Genomic DNA, 16,858 nt, shown 5'->3' with positions numbered 1-16,858 from the left:
GCCTGTGGCTGTGTGCTACAGGAGATGCAGGACCACTTGTGACCTTCACACCCGATCAGCCTGAGGGGAGAACAGCATGGGGACAGTTGTGTTGGTCATGTTTGCACACGTGCTGCTGGTGGTGTAGTGGCTGTAAAGGTACTGCTCCATAGTGGCACTGATCTATGTATGGTCAGCTGTGTCTATCCTATGTGTGCATGGCTGTGTGAGTGTATAAGATCGTGTGTTCATGTGTTTGTGTATGCACATGTGTGCATTTGCCTGTTTCCACTGGAGTGTTTGGAATATTAGGCAATTTCTCCTGACTGCTGGTGCAACAAGAAGCTAGGTTGGATCTTAGGATTTAGGGATGCTTCTTGAGAGCCCCATCAGCATGGGGATGGTGTACAGGGTGTCAGGATGTCCTCAACATGTTTCCTTTTCCATGGGGGCTCACAGAGGCTTCCAGCCACGCAGAGGACTCATCTTCCTGTGGTCGCAACTTGAATCCAGTCCTGCAACTGGTCTACAGCCGAGGAGCCTTGTCTCAGGGTAACTGTTGGGGTAAGGGCTGGCAGACGTGTGTTGAGGGAGACTGTCTCAAGGATGTTTGCTGGGAAAAGAGACTGAGGGACAGATGAAAACTCACATGGCCTCATGGGTCATGCTTCCTTCAGCACAAGTCCTGACACAGGGTTCTATCCTTGCTTTTTATCTAGGAAGGATTATGGCATTAAGAGATGGGGAGTGGGGGTCACCAGTCCTTCTTCAGCCACTTCCCAGATCTGGTGGAGCACCAGGAAAGCAGGAACTTGTGGCTCTGCACCATGAGAATGCTTTGGGGTACCCACAGGCTGGGTATTGTCTTGGGTTACCTGAACATTGGCATTTTCCTCTCTGAGGAAACTTCCAGCTTAGGTCACCTCCCTTCTGATATCTCTCCATTCCTCCTCTGATCTGTCTGGCCATTCCTGGACCCCTCCCAATGCTCCCTGCTGGATGGTGAGCTGGCAATGTTATTTAGCAGACCAAGCAGGCTGTGGTACCCACACTGGCCGTGCTGGTTGGAGTGGGAAGTCGAGCCAGCTAGGTTGGGACCACTGCTGCTAAATCCCCTCCCCAGAGGTCTGTGGAGGTGGCAGGTGCTTGGAGAGTCTATTGAGCATTTCCAAAGGCACTAGAGGTGTCCAGGTGTGTCTCTAGATCCAGTTGGTGGTAATTTATTCAGAGTGACATTAATCACTCCTCAGGCTTCCTTCCTTGTGCCTGCTGGGCCCCCACTGAATCCCTTGGGGATTGCAGACCTTATTTGTCTGAGGATACCTTGATTTGGCAACGTACCTTTGGGTCACTCTACCTTGGGCAATCTACCCCGACCCGGTGGGGCTCCATTCACTGCTCACCCCAGGCATATGCTGTTCATGGAGATGCCCCAGGCTCTCCAGGTAGCTCCAGCTTCCTCTACTGGATGACATTGTCTGCCCTGTCACATGTAGGACAGCCTGGGTATGTATCTCTGTGGTGGGTAGACCTTGGCTGGCTGCCAGGTGCCCACCAAGCCACTCTCTCATCCCTTCTCCTCAGCAGGAAAGGGAGAGAAAATAAGATGAAAAACTCATGGATCAACATAAAGGCAGTTTAATGAAAGAAAGCAAAGGCTGCACATGGAAGCAAAACTTGGACTAGATGATCATTGTAGGTCCCTTCCAACTTAACTAAACTAAACCAAACCTATTCTATTCTATTCTATTCTATTCTATTCTATTCTATTCTATTCTATTCTAAAAAAAAGAGATTTATTCCCTCCTTCCCATCAGCAGGAGATGTCCAGATGCCCACTGCACAGCACTTCTATGCTTGTTCTGCTCTTTTGAGTAAACCTTAAAATGTTTAAGTCGCTAATATAAATAATAGTCTCATTTTAAAATGGGTTGAAATCTGAAACAGATGAGTCAGTATTAAGGTAAAAATTTTTGCTCCCATTCCCCATGGGATTAGAATAATTGGGCTTGTTTTCTTGCATGAAAGGGGTCACTTCAGTAGTCGCAAAGATGCAGTGCTATGCTCTATGTACTGTGGGGAGAAGGAAATGAGAAGGAGCGGGGACCTACCTGAGTCTCCAGGGGGCTGTAGGATGGGGCTGTCCAGTTCTGGAAAACAAGAATGGGAGAGGAAGGCTTCACTAAGCAGGAAAAGCTCCTCAGCTGGTGAGGTGGCTTTGTTATCCCACATAGGCACCAGAATTTTGTAAAAAACTCAAAACTGTATTGCTATCAGAGGAAAGAGATACGTCAAGCTACTAGGGCTGAAGACTTAGTCAGGTCGCCGTCCAGGTCGCCGGCTGCGGGGAGTGCCTGAGCCTGTCACTTGCACCGGAGGGCAGCGGTGATGGCAAATGTCTTCGGTGTGACCAGGTAGATGATCTGCTCGGCCTGGTGGCAGAGCTGAAGGAGGAGGTGGAAAGGCTGAGGAGTATCAGGGAGCGCGAGAGGGAGACAGACTGGTGGAGCCGCACCCTGCCGTCCCTGGGCCCAGGGCAGCAGGCGGAGGCCCCACAAGGAGCGGAGGGTCCCCTACCCTCTTGCCAGCAAGCAGAAGGAGGGGATCCAAGAGATGGGGGGGAATGGAAACAGCTCCCTGCCTGGGGAAGCAGGCAAATCCCCTCCCAGCCTCCCGCACCTTCCCAGCTGCCCTTGCATAACAGATATGGGGCTCTGGAAGTCGAGGGCCAGGCAAGTGGGGAGGGAGGTGAAGGTGAAGGTCCAGCCAGGGGGTTGCTGAGGGCCAGTCAGTCAACCCCATGGATTACCACTGCCCCTGTTAAGAAAAAAAGGAGGGCAATTGTGGTAGGCGATTCCCTCCTGCGGGGAACTGAGGGCCCGATCTGCCGCCCGGACCCATCCCACAGGGAAGTCTGCTGCCTCCCTGGGCCCTGGGTTAGGGACGTTACTAGGAAACTCCCCGATCTCGTAAGGCCCTCCCATTATTACCCGCTGCTGGTTGTACAGGTTGGCAGTGATGAGATTACAGAGAGAAGTCCTACAGCAATGACGAGGGACTTCAGGGCACTGGGGCGACTGGTCGCAAGATCGGGAGCGCAGGTAGTGTTTTCCTCAATCCCGTTAATGGCAGCTAGGAGCGCTGAAAGGAATGGGAAAACTCACCTGATTAACAGGTGGCTCAGAGCCTGGTGCCATCGGTAGACTTTTGGGTTTTTTGATGATGGGGAGGTTTACATGGCACTGGGCCTGCTGGCAGCTGATGGAGAACAGCTGTCTCCAAAGGGGAAAAGGATTCTCGCCCATGAGTTGGCGGGACTCATTGAGAGGGCTTTAGACTAGATTTGCTGGGGGAAGGGGATATAAACGGGCCCGCTAGTGAGGAGCCCAGGGGCGGCATGGCAACATTGGGGGCGAAATCGATAGCCCAGCTCAAGTGCATCTACACCAATGCGCGTAGCATGGGCAACAAACAGGAGGAGCTGGAAGCCCTTGTGCAGCAGGATAGCTATGACATAGTCGCCCTCACAGAAACATGGTGGGACGACTCTCATGACTGGAGTGCTGCACTGGATGGCTATAAGCTCTTCAGAAGGGATAGGCAGGGAAGGAGAGGCGGTGGGGTGGCTCTTTATGTTAGGGAGTGTTTTGTCTCGTCATTGACTTAGCGTTTCTGTTTTGGCCAATTCACCTACTCTTTCAAAGACAGTTCCCAGGGATGGAGGAGTGAATCCTTTCAAACTTGTCCCTCACAGAAAACATGTTTGCCTTATCCAGTGCCGGGTGCAGCTGGACCCGTGCCCAGCCGCTCTGAGATGTTGGCCCTGCAGGCAAGGGGGGGAGTGGAGCCCAGTGAGGAAGGAAGGAGGGAGGGCAGATGCTGAGTTGCCTGTCAAAAGGGAAACTCTGCTTGGGCAGGGACCAGAGAATTTCTGCAGCTCCCTGACCCTGTTGCTCTTTTGGAACAGACCCTCTGATCTCCACCTTCTGCTGGACCTGTTCTGTAGCGCTACACGGTGAGCACCTCATGGCCAGGCACTTCAGGACTTTGCCCACTGCCCTGTACTGACAAGAGGAGCACCTCTTGTCTCTGGGGCCAGGGTGTGCAGGGGGTCCTGGGCCCCGGCTGCAGAGCTGGGCATTGCCTGCATTGCTCAGTGTCTGAGAGTCAGCCCAAACCCTGTCCCTATTTGTCAGAGGGGTGATTCTGAGGAATGTAGCATCTCCTGTTTCATGGCACAGATCAACCAGTGCCTTAGAAATGGCCCCTCTGAGAGATTAATGCAGCTCTTCCCGGACATGAGATGAGGCCTCAGCATGGTGATCCCTGTAGAAGAGTGTAAGGAGTCCGTCACTCAGCTGTCTGACCATGAGCACTTCACTCCTGTTTTGTTCCTGGCTCTGGATTTCTGTCTTTCCTGCACAGCCAGAGGGGTTAAGGAGATGCTCTTGTTGTGAACAAATGTTTTGGAGGAATTGAGGCTGCCCTGGAGCAGGGCTGCTTGAGGGACCTGTAATGTTAGGCCCAGGATGACAAGTGAGTGCTCAGTCCCCTGCAAGGCTTCGCAGCCTGATCATGGTGCTTATATTTGGCTGCCAGGTGGAGCAGGGGTGTGAGATTTGATGCTGTCTGGCTGCGTCAGGACATAAGGCACCTGCAGTGAGGTTTGGATCACAACTTCCCTTAGACTTTTTCCTGCATGGGATATTTCTGCTTCATACATATAAGGAACTGAGCCTCTCTCCCACCCTCTCGCCCACCCCCTCATCCCCCCGCCCCAAGAAATAGATCCTCTTCCTCCTCTTCCAATTGCTGAATAGTTTTGAAGAACCTCGGGTAAGCTTGTTGCAAGCCAAAACCATACTTCTATATCCTAAAGAATATCCCTTCATACACTTTCCCTGATCATCCACTTTATCTCATAAAAGCTGTTTGCATTTTTAGTTTTGAAAGAGTACAAACCAGCGAAAGTATACTTGTGTGTACTCACAAGTTTTCAGGAACAGTGCAGAAAGCAGTTGCACGCTATAGTTATAAGTGAAAAAAAAGCAGCAGGGTTTTAAACCAGTGAAAATTAAGCCATCAGTAATATTATCAGAACAGACCCAATGGATGCTTCAAGGGTTGTATGACATTTGTATAACAGAGTTGGACTGTACAAGACTGGGTTCAGCCATACTTGCCACACAAAATGCGTCCAGCCAACAGAAAGTAACTCTAAAACCAGTGTAAGTGGAGGGTGAAGTGTATATAGAAATGATGGCGGGGATGACCCCTTTTTCTCCAGTATAATACCGTATCATCACTCTCAATGTTTGGTTGACATATTTGCTGTGCAGGTGTGGGGACTACATCCTCATGCTCAATCTTTCCCTGGTGAATCCTGGAGCCTTCACGGTTTGCCGCTGAAAAAGCCATACACAAGAAAGGGTGAAGGAACATCCCCTTTGGACAGTGTGTTTGTGGCCAACGCACAGGTCATATTCCACTTTTCAATAAGCCCCTTTCTGGCTGCGTGTGGAAACTCCTCCCAGGGTTTTGGTAATCGTTCAAAAAGGAATGGCTGAGGAATCCACTTTATCCATATACTAGCATGTCACTTGGAGAAAGCCCCATTCGCTACCCTGATCTAAGAGCACTTTACCCTCCTGCATCTGCGGCCAAGAAAGTGGGTAAAATGAAAGGTGTAGTGATCCACGCTCTGTGGACTAACAGATTCCTGGAAGAATTAACACAGGAGAGCTATCAGTGCCTCTGCTGGCATGGGGATTAGCTCCAGCAGCATACAGGTTGCAGCCACTGCCCTGCAACAGTCAGTGAATCTCCTCCCAGGATGTGCCTGGTGGCTGTCAGACAATTTGTTGTTGAACCGCTGCTGTTTTCCAGGGTACCTTTAGCATACTACGATGGCAAGAGAAGAATACCAAGGACTTCCTTTTGGAAGCACTGGAGGACCTTACTCTGCATATTTTTGAGACCTTTAAGTATAAATTATCATATATTGATTATGATGAGATGGCTAATCTATCCAAGTATTTGCTCAAGAAAGCCAACAATCCAGTTAAACTTGCAGACTACATGTGTGACCACCATGGAGCTAACCTTGCTGTGGATGTAGCTATCTACGTGCTTGAACAGATCAACCAAAGAGCCACTGCGGCTAAACTCCAACAGGAGAAAGGAAAAGGTGAAGGACTTTTGGTTACTGGCACTTTTGTATCCTTTTTCACAGTTCCTAGAAAATATGTACGAGAACCTTCATAAATAGAGAGACATCAGATTTCAATCCCCTGTGGAAGCCTGAAACACAAAGGACCCCAGGGCGCTGCCTCCTTACACCTGGAATTGCATGACTCTCCTCTTGCCATTGGTCTTCCTGGTCATTTAGGTGACTGCTGCCACAATCTCATAGAACCGTAGAATCATTTAGGTTGGAAAAGACGTTTAAGATCATCCGGTCCAACCATTAACCTAACATTACCAAGTGCATCACTAAAGCAATTAAGGGTAGAGTAGAAATTTCACGTTTCCTGGCTTGGTGGCTGGATGGTTTTTTAATGAAAGTAAAAACTAGGCATGATTAAGATTGGAAAGGACCCTAAGATCATCATTCCAATCATCAACCCAACACCACCATGTCCACTAAAATGTGTCCCAAAGTTCCAAGTCTACCTGTTTTTTGAACACTTCCAGGGATGGTGACTCCACCAACCTCTCTGGACAGCCTGTTCCAATGCTTGACTACCCTTTCCATGAAGAAATTTTTCCTAATATCTAATGCAAAACTCCCCTGGCGCAGCTTGAGCCCATTTCCTCTCGTCCTATTGCTAACTACATGGGAGAAGAGACCAACACCCACCTCACTACAACCTCCTTTCAGGTAGCTGTAGAGAGCGCTAAGGTCTCCCCTCAGCCTCCTCTTCTCTAAGCCAAACAATCCCAGTTCCCTCAGCCGCTCCTCATAAGGCCTCTGCTCCAGACCCTTCACCAGCCTTGTTGCCCTTCTCTGAACTCGCTCCAGCACCTCAATGTCTTTCTTGTAGTGACGGGCCCAAAACTGGACACAGTATTCCAGGTGCGGCCTCACCAGCGCTGAGTACAGGGGGACAATCACCTCCCTGCTCCTGCTGGCCACACCATTCCTGATACAAGCCAGGATGCTGTTGGCCGCCTTGGCCACCTGGGCACACTGCTGGCTCATGTTCAGGCGGCTGTCTACCAACACCCCCAGGTCCTTTTCGGCCAGGCAGCTTTCCAGCCACTCTTCCCCAAGCCTGTAGCGTTGCATGGGGTTGTTTTGACCCAAGGGCAGGACCCGGCACTTGGCCTTGTTGAACCTCATACAGTTGGCCTCGGCCCATCAATCCAGCCTGTCCAGGTCCCTCTGCAGGGCCATCCTACCCTCCAGCAGTTCGACACTCCCACCCAGTTTGGTGTCATCTGTAAAGTTACTGAGGGCGTACTCAATCCCCTCATCCAGATCATTGATAAAGATATTAAACAAGGCTGGCCCCAAAACAGAGCCCTGGGCAACACCGCTCGTGACCGGGCGCCAGCTGGACTTAACTCCATTCACAACTACTCTCTGGGCTCGGCCACCCAACCAGTTTTTTACCCAGCAAAGACTACACCCATCCAAACCAAAGCTGCCAGCTTCCCAAGGAGAATGCTATGGGAGATGGTGTCAAAGGCACTTCAAAGGTGAAGTCCAGGTAGATGACGTCCACAGCCTTTCAATCATCTACCAGGTGGGTCACCAGGTCATAGAAGGAGATCAAGTTGGTCAAGCGGGACCTGCCTTTCATGAACCCATGCTGGCTGGGCCTGATCCCCTGGTTGACCTGCACTTGCCTGTTGAGTTCACTCAATATGGACCTCTCCATAATCTTTCCCGGCACCGAGGTCAGGCTGACAGGCCTGTAGTCCCCCGGATCCTCCTTCCGGCCCTTCTTGTAGATGGGTGTGACATTGGCAAGCCTCCAGTTACCAGGGACCTCCCCTGTTAACCAGGACTGCTGATAGATAATGGAGAGTGGCTTGGTGAGCTCCTCTGCCAGCTCCCTCAGTACTCTCGAGTGGATCCCATCCGGCCCCATAGACTTGTGAGAGTCCAGGTGGTGTAGCAGGTCATTAACTGCTTCCTCCTGGACTATGGGGTCTCTATTCTGCTTCCCGTCCCTGTCTTCCAGCTCATGGGGCTGAGTACCCTGGGGATGACCGGTCTGGCTATTAAGGACAGAGGCAAGGAAGGCATTAAGTACCTCAGCCTTTTCCTTGTCCTTGGTGACAGTGTTCCCCCCGACATCTAGCAAAGGATGGAGATTCTCCTTGGCTCTCCTTTTATTGTTGATGTACGTATAAAAACATTTTTTGGTATCTTTTACAACAGTGGCCAAATTGAGTTCTAGCTGGGCTTTTGCCTTTCTAGTTTCCTCCCTGCAGGACCTAACAAGATCCTGGTACTCTTCCTGAGTTGCCCGCCCCTTCTTCCAAAGGTGGTAGACTCTCTTTTTTTCCCTGACTCCCAGCAAAAGCTCCCTATTCAGCCAGGGCAGTCGTCTTCCCCACTGGTTCATCTGACGGCACATGGGGACAGGCCACTTCTGCGCCCTTAAGGCTTCCTTCTTGAAGAACACCCAGCCTTCCTGGACCCCTTTGCCTTTCAGGACTGCCTCCCAAGGGACTTTCCCAAGCAGCATCCTGAACAGGCCAAACTCTGCCCTCTGGAAGTCCATGGTAACAGTTTTGCTGCCCCTCCCCTTTACATGGCCAAGAATCGAGAACTCTTATCACATCGTGGTTGCTAAGCCCAAGACAGCCTCCGACCACGACATCTGCCGCAAGCCCTTCTCTGTTAGTAAACAGCAGGTCAGGTGAGGCACCTCCCCTGGTAGGCTCGCTTACTAGCTGCATCAGAAAGTTATCCTCCACACACTCTAGGAACTTCCTAGACTGTTGCCTCTCTGCTGTGTTGTATTTCCACCAGACGTCTGGCAAGTTGAAGTCCCCCACGAGAACAAGGGCTAGCAATTGCGAGACTTCTGCCAGCTGCTTGTAGAAGGCTTCATCTATCTCTGCATCCTGGTTGGGTGGTCTACAGCAGACTCCCAACAGAACATCCGCCTTGCTGGCCTTGCCTCATCCTTAGCCATAAGCACTTGACCTAGTCGTCACCACTGTCAAGCTCCATACAGTCAAAACACTCCCTAACATACAGAGCCACCCCGCCGCCTCTCCTTCCCTGCCTATCCCTTCTGAAGAGCTTATAGCCATCCAGTATGCCTCTCTATGTGCAGGACTTTGCATTTCTCTTCACTGAACTTCATGAGGTTCCTGTCCGCCTAGTTCTCTGTCCTGTTGAGATTCTTCTGAACGGTAGCACAACAACTGCTCCCAGTTTTGTACCATGTGCAAGCTCACTGAAGGTGCACTCTGCCCCATCATCAAAGTTATTCATAAAGATGTGAAACCACATCAGACCCATTCTTGAACCCTGAGGTAGTAATGGCCTCCAGCTGGATTTTATGCTGCTGACACATCTTTGAGACCAGCAGTTCAGACAGTTTTCAGTCCCACTCATTGTCCATTCATCTAGCCCATACGTAATCAGTTTGTCTATGAGCATATGGTGGGAGACAGCATTGAAAGATTTCCTAAGATCAAGATAAACAACATCCACTGCTTTTCTCTCCTCCACCAAGCCAGTCATCTCATTGCAGAAGGCTATCACATTGGTTAAACACATTTTTTTCCTTCTTATATCCATGCTGACTACTCCCAATCATCTTGTCCTTCATACATGTGAAATGTTTCCCTGGATCCTTTTTAACGTCATCTTCTCAGGGACCGAGGTGAGGCTGACCAGCTTGTCATTCCCCATATCCTGCTTCTTGCCCTTCTTGAAGATGAGTGACATTTACTTTTTACAGTTCTCATGAACTTGCCCGAGTCCCCATCAACTTGCAAAGATAATCAAGAGCGGCCTCTTAAGACATTGCTCAGCTCCTTCAGCACTTGTGGGTGCATCCTGTCAGGTCAGAAGGACTTGTGTGTGTTCGGTTTGTTTTAAAGTTCTTTCAACCTGATCCTCATCAGCTGAGGAGGACCTTGGTCTTCCTTGCTCTGGACTTTCCCACTGACCTCAGGGGCCTGGAATTCTGACGGTAAATATTATTAATAAAGAATCCAACAAAGGTGGCATCGAGTACTTTCAGCCTTTTCTGTGCCCAGATTCATCCCTAGGTGGGCTTTGGCTTTCCTATCCCCATGCCTGCATGCTTTGACAGAGCCTTGTCTTCAGAACAGTCTTTCATGGTTTATTGGGCATAAATTTCAGGGTTTCGCTAGCAAGGTGCTGCAGGGGTGTCCTTTGCGGAAGGAGGCCGTGTACTGCTCTGAGCCTGTCACAACTGGTTCCAGCTGGCGCTGAAACAGATAAAACCAACCCGCCAGGTGTTAGAAACGCAACCAGTCAGAGAAGCATATGGCATCTGTGCTCAAATATATTTAAGAGAGGTTGCTAGCTGTTAGCTTGCTGGGCAGGGCTACCTTGACATGCATTGAATTGTTCTTGGCCTCCTTTCTCTATTCTTTCTTTGGTTCTGTTGTTGTGCTTGGTCTGTGTGGCTATATTTCTTTGTGGCCAACCAGAAAAATTAAATTTTTTGAGGGATGGGTCATATCCTGCATCCCCATCTCAATAAATGACACACAACCAGTTCAGGGTTTTTCCGGGGCATTCCCTGTACCAGTTTCCTCCAAACCTTGAGTTGTGAAGTTTTCCTATACCAGGCCGGACACCATCAGCTATAACTGCAAGATGGCATCTTTGGAAAAAGAGTCAAGAAACCATTCTGACCACTGGAGGTGAACAGACACCTCTGTGTGTGTGTGTGTGTGTGTAGTCAGGAAGACAGAACTTTTCCCCGGTATTCCCCCAGCCTCTGCTTCCCTTTTCAGGCCGGGGAGGAGGAGGCAGGGGAAGGGAACAATGGACACGTCCCCAGTCATTGGAAATCGATGGCAGATACTCCTAAGCAGCTTATCCTACTGGCACCATCAGGCAAGGCATAGGGGACTGGCGAGACCACTACCCTGACTCAGGAGGACACATTGTGTGCTAGCCACCCACCAGCACCCAGGTACTCACTGTGGCCCAGGAACGGTAGCAAGAAAAGCCAGTCCATCCTAGTCCAGGACAGGGAGAGAAATTGCCTCATATACTGCACTGGGGCATCTCCCTGCAGCTGCCAAGGAGGAGGCTGGAAACGTGGTGGAGGAATAATGGGGAGAGCAGGCAGGTGCCAGTGCTGAGCTGGAGTCAGTCTCAGATGCAGTACTAGAATTTCACTTTTGTCTCTGGCTGGAGCAGGACTGCTAGAGAAGCAGCACCCCCACCCCAGAGCAAGCAGGGTCCAGCCTGGGCCTGGTGTCTGGAGGCCTTGGGGGTCCACTGGCCTCATGAGCAGCAGTTGAACCTTTTGGTCAAAAGTAAGCCTGCCTTCACCCCCACCCTTGCTCTCTGGCAATCAGACCCCTAGCATCCTTGAGTCTCAGGGCTGCTGTAAAGACGCATGAGGAGCCGGGCTGTATCTGTGGCCCTGGAGGTGAGGAACAACCTTTGGGATAGCTGTGGTAGCTTTTGTGCCTCACACCAGCAGCTAACACTGAAGACCCCCTACTGAGTGCCCCACTTCTGAGTTACATTCAGTAGACTGGAAGCCTGAACTTCACAAGAGAGAAAGATAAACTCTGGAGCCTTTCTCTATGCTCCCCTGGCTGCATTTACATGTGACACCTGCTAGAGCAAAAGGAGGTACTAAGGCCAAGCTGCTGTACATTCTGTACCTCCAGGTCTGAGGACTCAAGCAGAGGAGACTGAGTCAAGTAGGGCTCAGGGCAATATCTGAGAAGGAGAAAGCCAAGGGGAAGATCCCAGTGTCAAAGTCAGGATGGAACCTTGCAGCTGGAGAGTGAGTGGGAAGGAGTGGATGAACATCAAGAAGTCATTTTATTCACAGTGCAGATGCACTTAGTGTTGTTTGCCAGGTTAAATGCAGCAATACTAAGTGTTGTGGAGCTCCAGTCAGCCTACAAGGAAAACATTTGCTGAACAAACAGGAAGGCTGTCTATCCAACCCCTGCCTCCAAAGGCCAGTTGGCTGGGGGTGGGCAAGAAGCGGGGAGGGGTGTAGCCGGGACAGCTGACCCAAACTGACCAGAGGGATATTCTATAGCATATGGTGTCATGCTCAGCAATAAAAGCTAAGAGAAAGGAGGAGGGGGGTGAGGCATTCATTATTAAGGTGCTTGTCTTGTGAAGCAAATGCTGTGCACACTGAGGCCCTGCTTCCCAGGAAGTGGCTGGACATCTCCTGCTGATGGGAAGTAGGGAATAAATCTCTTTTTTGTTAATAGAATAGAATAGAATAGAATAGAATAGAATAGAATAGAATAGAATAGAATAGAATAGAAAAGAAAGAATAGGTTTGGTTTAGTTAAGTTGGAAGGGACCTACAATGATCATCTAGTCCAAGTTTTGCTTCCATGTGCAGCCTTTGCTTTCTTTCATTAAACTGCCTTTATGTTGATCCATGAGTTTTTCATCTTATTTTCTCTCCCTTTCCTGCTGAGGAGAAGGGATGAGAGAGTGGCTTGGTGGGCACCTGGCAGCCAGCCAAGGTCTACCCACCACAGAGATACATACCCAGGCTGTCCTACATGTGACAGGGCAGACAATGTCATCCAGTAGAGGAAGCTGGAGCTACCTGGAGAGCCTGGGGCATCTCCATGAACAGCATATGCCTTCAGCCCTGACATATTCCCAGCAGTCACCTCCTCCACCCACAGATATCAACTGCTTTTCATTTCTGGGCTGAAACATAACTGGAAGGATTTGCTGAAGCCCTCATGAACCATGCTGTTTCTCACTGCCATCTCTTGACACTCTCTCCCAGCCCTGTACACGTGCCCAGCAGTGCCTCTCAGGTGGAACCCAATCACCTGTCAGAACAAGCCTTGGGATTCCTGAATTTTTGTGATGCCTACTATGACCTTCCTGGCTCTCTGCAGAGCTCTTGGGGAGCATTATTGTCTATAGCAGGGTCTTTATGATCGTCTTTTATGATTTTTTTTTGTCTTTCTTTGATTCTTCTGTGCAGGAACAGGAGTCACAGAAAAGCACCACATACTGGAGTGAGTCCAGTTCAGGGCCACAGAGATATTTTAAGGACTGGAGCACCATTCATATGAGGAGAGGCTGAGAGAGACGGGTATGTTCAGCCTGGAGAAGAAAAGGCTCAAAGGGGCATCTTAATGTGTATAGATACCTGCTGGCAGGGAGGGAAGAGGGAGACAGACTCTTGTCAGTGGTGTCCAGTGACAGGACATGAGGTGATGGTCACACATTGGAACACGAGATTTCATTTGAACACAAGAAAATATTTGTCCATGTTTCAGCTGGGATAGAGTTAATCTTCTTCCTAGTAGCAGGTATGGTGGTGTGTTTTAGATTTATTGTGAGAATAATGTTGATAACACACTGATGTTTTAGTTCTTGCTAAGTCGTGTTTATACTAGTCGAGGACTTTTTAGCTTCCTGTGGTCTGCCAGGTTCACAGGAAGCTGGGAGGGGGCACGGCCAGGACAGCTGACCCAAACTGATCAAAGGAATAGTCCATACCGTATGACGTCATGCTCAGTATATAAACTGGGGGGAGTTGGCCGGGGGACAGTGACCGCTGCTTGGGCACTGGCTGGGCATCAGTCACCAGGTGGTGAGCGATTGCATTGTGCATCACTTGTTTTGTATATTCTTTTATCATCATTATCATTACTTTCTCTTCCTCTGCTGTCCTATTAAACTGCCTTTATCTCAAGCCACAGGTTCTACTTCTTTTTTTCACCCTGATTCCCTCCCATCCTACTGCTGGGGGGGGGGAGGGTGAGCAAGCTGTGTGGTGCTTAGTTGCCGACTGAAGTTAAACCACAACAACAGTCCTTTGCTGTGAGGCAGGCCAAGCACTGGAACACATGGCCCAGAGAGACTGTGGAGTCTCCATCCATGAAATATTCATCAGCAGGCTGGACACAGTTATGGCCAACTGGCTCTAGCTGACCCCACTTAAGCAGGGGGGCTGGACTAGGTGATTTCTAGAGGTCTCTTCCCAACTCAGTGGCTCTGTGATTCTGTGCTGAGCTGATAGAGAAAAGCTAGATGACAAGCTTCAATGAAATGTTCTGGTTTTGGATGGCCAGATTTGCACTAATCTGATCATATCCCTGTTGTCTGTGTAATGTGTCTTTCTATATGAGTGTGTATATATGTGTGTGTGTGTGCAGGTGTAGGTAAAGGCATAGGTATACATATATATGGTTACTCGACAAAATACATTTCCTACTGACACTTGGAGAAATTTTGTTCTGAGGAACTACTTACTATATTTATATTGACGTTTCATACCTTGTCTTCTGCCTCACTGTCTTTTCTTCTTCCTCTGCCTATTCGGTCTTTACAGAGCTCTTCAGGACAGATTCATTAACTCCCTGAGTAACTCGGAATGGAAAAGACCTCTGGACATTATCAGGAGCTCAACGCTAGAAGGAACCAGAGGAGACTTCTCAGGAGCACACCTCCAACTTGGCATCACTCACAAACATGCTATGAAAGGGCTCCGTTCCTTTGTCCAGGCCATTAATAAAGATATCAAACTGTGTCATGCCACGTGTTGGATCACTCAGGGATGCCACTAGTAACCAGCTACCAGGTGTACTTTGTACCACTGATCACAGCATTTTGGCCTAATGGACCAGCCAAGTTTCCACCCGCCTATGGCTGATTCATTTAGTGAATAGCTCACCAATTTAGCTGTAAGAAAACTGTAGGTGAGGTGTCCCACCTATGCCCTAGGTAAAGTGAAGAAAATACCCTGCTTTCCCCTTTTGCCCACAGCCAAGCCTGTCAGGGATGATCTCCATTTCCCTTCAGTGGCTCTTCCAAATCTCATCTTTCCTGTGAAAGGAAATTACTTCCATGAGGATTTGCTCTATCACCTTCCCAGGGACTGAGGTGACACTAACCAGCCAGTCATTCCCCAGATTCCCTTTCTGACCTGCTTGAAATCAGATGTGCTGTCAGCCTTTTCCCAATCATCAGAAATCCCCAACTGCCATGACATTGCCGTCTCTTGATGATCAAGAGCAGCCTTGCAATGATACCAGTCAGCTCCCCCAGCACCCTTGGTTGCATTCCATTTGGTCCCATGGTGTGTGTCCAGATGGCATCACTGATCCCTAGTGGCATCTTCTTCTACCATGGGTGAAGCTTCACTACCATAGACACCACGAGAAGATTTCGGGACCAGGGAGGCCTCTGGGCAGATCTTACCCAGAAAACACAAGGTCAATGAATTCCTTCACCTTTTCCTTGCCCCACTGGGCACAAGAACCAAGTTCCCCTTAGCTGCTTTCCTTGCGCTGATAGTGCACTTACAGAAGCCTTACTGGTTACCCTCCCCATCCCTGGCTAGTTCCAGCTACAGCCGAGCATTAGTTTTCCTGAGCCACCCCTGCACTCACAGGCCATGTCCCTATCTGCTTCCCAGAGCCTGTTCCCCCTCCACTTTCTCTGCACTTCCTTCCCGTGTTTGAATTCCAAAGTCAGCGGGTCCCTGTTCATCCTCAATGACCTCCTGCCAGGCCCTGCTAGACTCACGGCACACTGGGCTGGTGTGTTTCTGGGCTTTGAGGATGTTGTCCCTGAAGATCCAAGAATAACCCACAGCCCCTTTGCCCTCCAGGACAGTCCAAGCAGATCCTTAACTACATAAAAACATCCCCCTGCAGTCCTGTGCGGCGATTCTGCCAGTTGTCCTACTTCTCTACCATCTCATAGACTATTGCAGCAGTGGCTGCCCTCAACACTCACAGCTGCATCCAGATCCCCCTTGTCTATCAGTAAGAGAGCAGGCCTAGTCAGCTCATCAACTGCCTGTGTCAAAATGTCTTCAACACCCTCCAGAAATCTCCTGGGTTGCTTGTGGCCAAACCCTGTGCCTGATCACTGTGGTCTGTCTTGCCTTCTTATTAAAGTCTGTTCCAGGCTATTTGCTCTGAGTGTGTTCACTATTGTGTATGTGTTTGGGGGTGAATATATGTACACACTGTGCTGGCCGACTCTAAGTAGGGCTGGCTGGAGGAGGATACCAGGATGTGGACAGACCCAGGGTTGGAGCTGCCCAGTGGGTAATAGCCCCAAGTCTGGGCAGGGCACCTGGGCAGACCCAAAGCTCAGGCATGCACAGGAAGGACTGCAGGTGTGTGTGCCTGTGGCTGTGTGCTACAGGAGATGCAGGACCACTTGTGACCTTCACACCCGATCAGCCTGAGGGGAGAACAGCATGGGGACAGTTGTGTTGGTCATGTTTGCACACGTGCTGCTGGTGGTGTAGTGGCTGTAAAGGTACTGCTCCATAGTGGCACTGATCTATGTATGGTCAGCTGTGTCTATCCTATGTGTGCATGGCTGTGTGAGTGTATAAGATCGTGTGTTCATGTGTTTGTGTATGCACATGTGTGCATTTGCCTGTTTCCACTGGAGTGTTTGGAATATTAGGCAATTTCTCCTGACTGCTGGTGCAACAAGAAGCTAGGTTGGATCTTAGGATTTAGGGATGCTTCTTGAGAGCCCCATCAGCATGGGGATGGTGTACAGGGTGTCAGGATGTCCTCAACATGTTTCCTTTTCCATGGGGGCTCACAGAGGCTTCCAGCCACGCAGAGGACTCATCTTCCTGTGGTCGCAACTTGAATCCAGTCCTGCAACTGGTCTACAGCCGAGGAGCCTTGTCTCAGGGTAACTGTTGGGGTAAGGGCTGGCAGA

The sequence above is a fragment of the Pelecanus crispus genome, chromosome 7, assembly GCF_030463565.1.
Source record: "Pelecanus crispus isolate bPelCri1 chromosome 7, bPelCri1.pri, whole genome shotgun sequence".
NCBI lineage: Eukaryota > Metazoa > Chordata > Aves > Pelecaniformes > Pelecanidae > Pelecanus > Pelecanus crispus.
The sequence above is the reverse complement of the archived record's forward strand: the minus strand, read 5'-3'. Positions refer to the sequence as shown.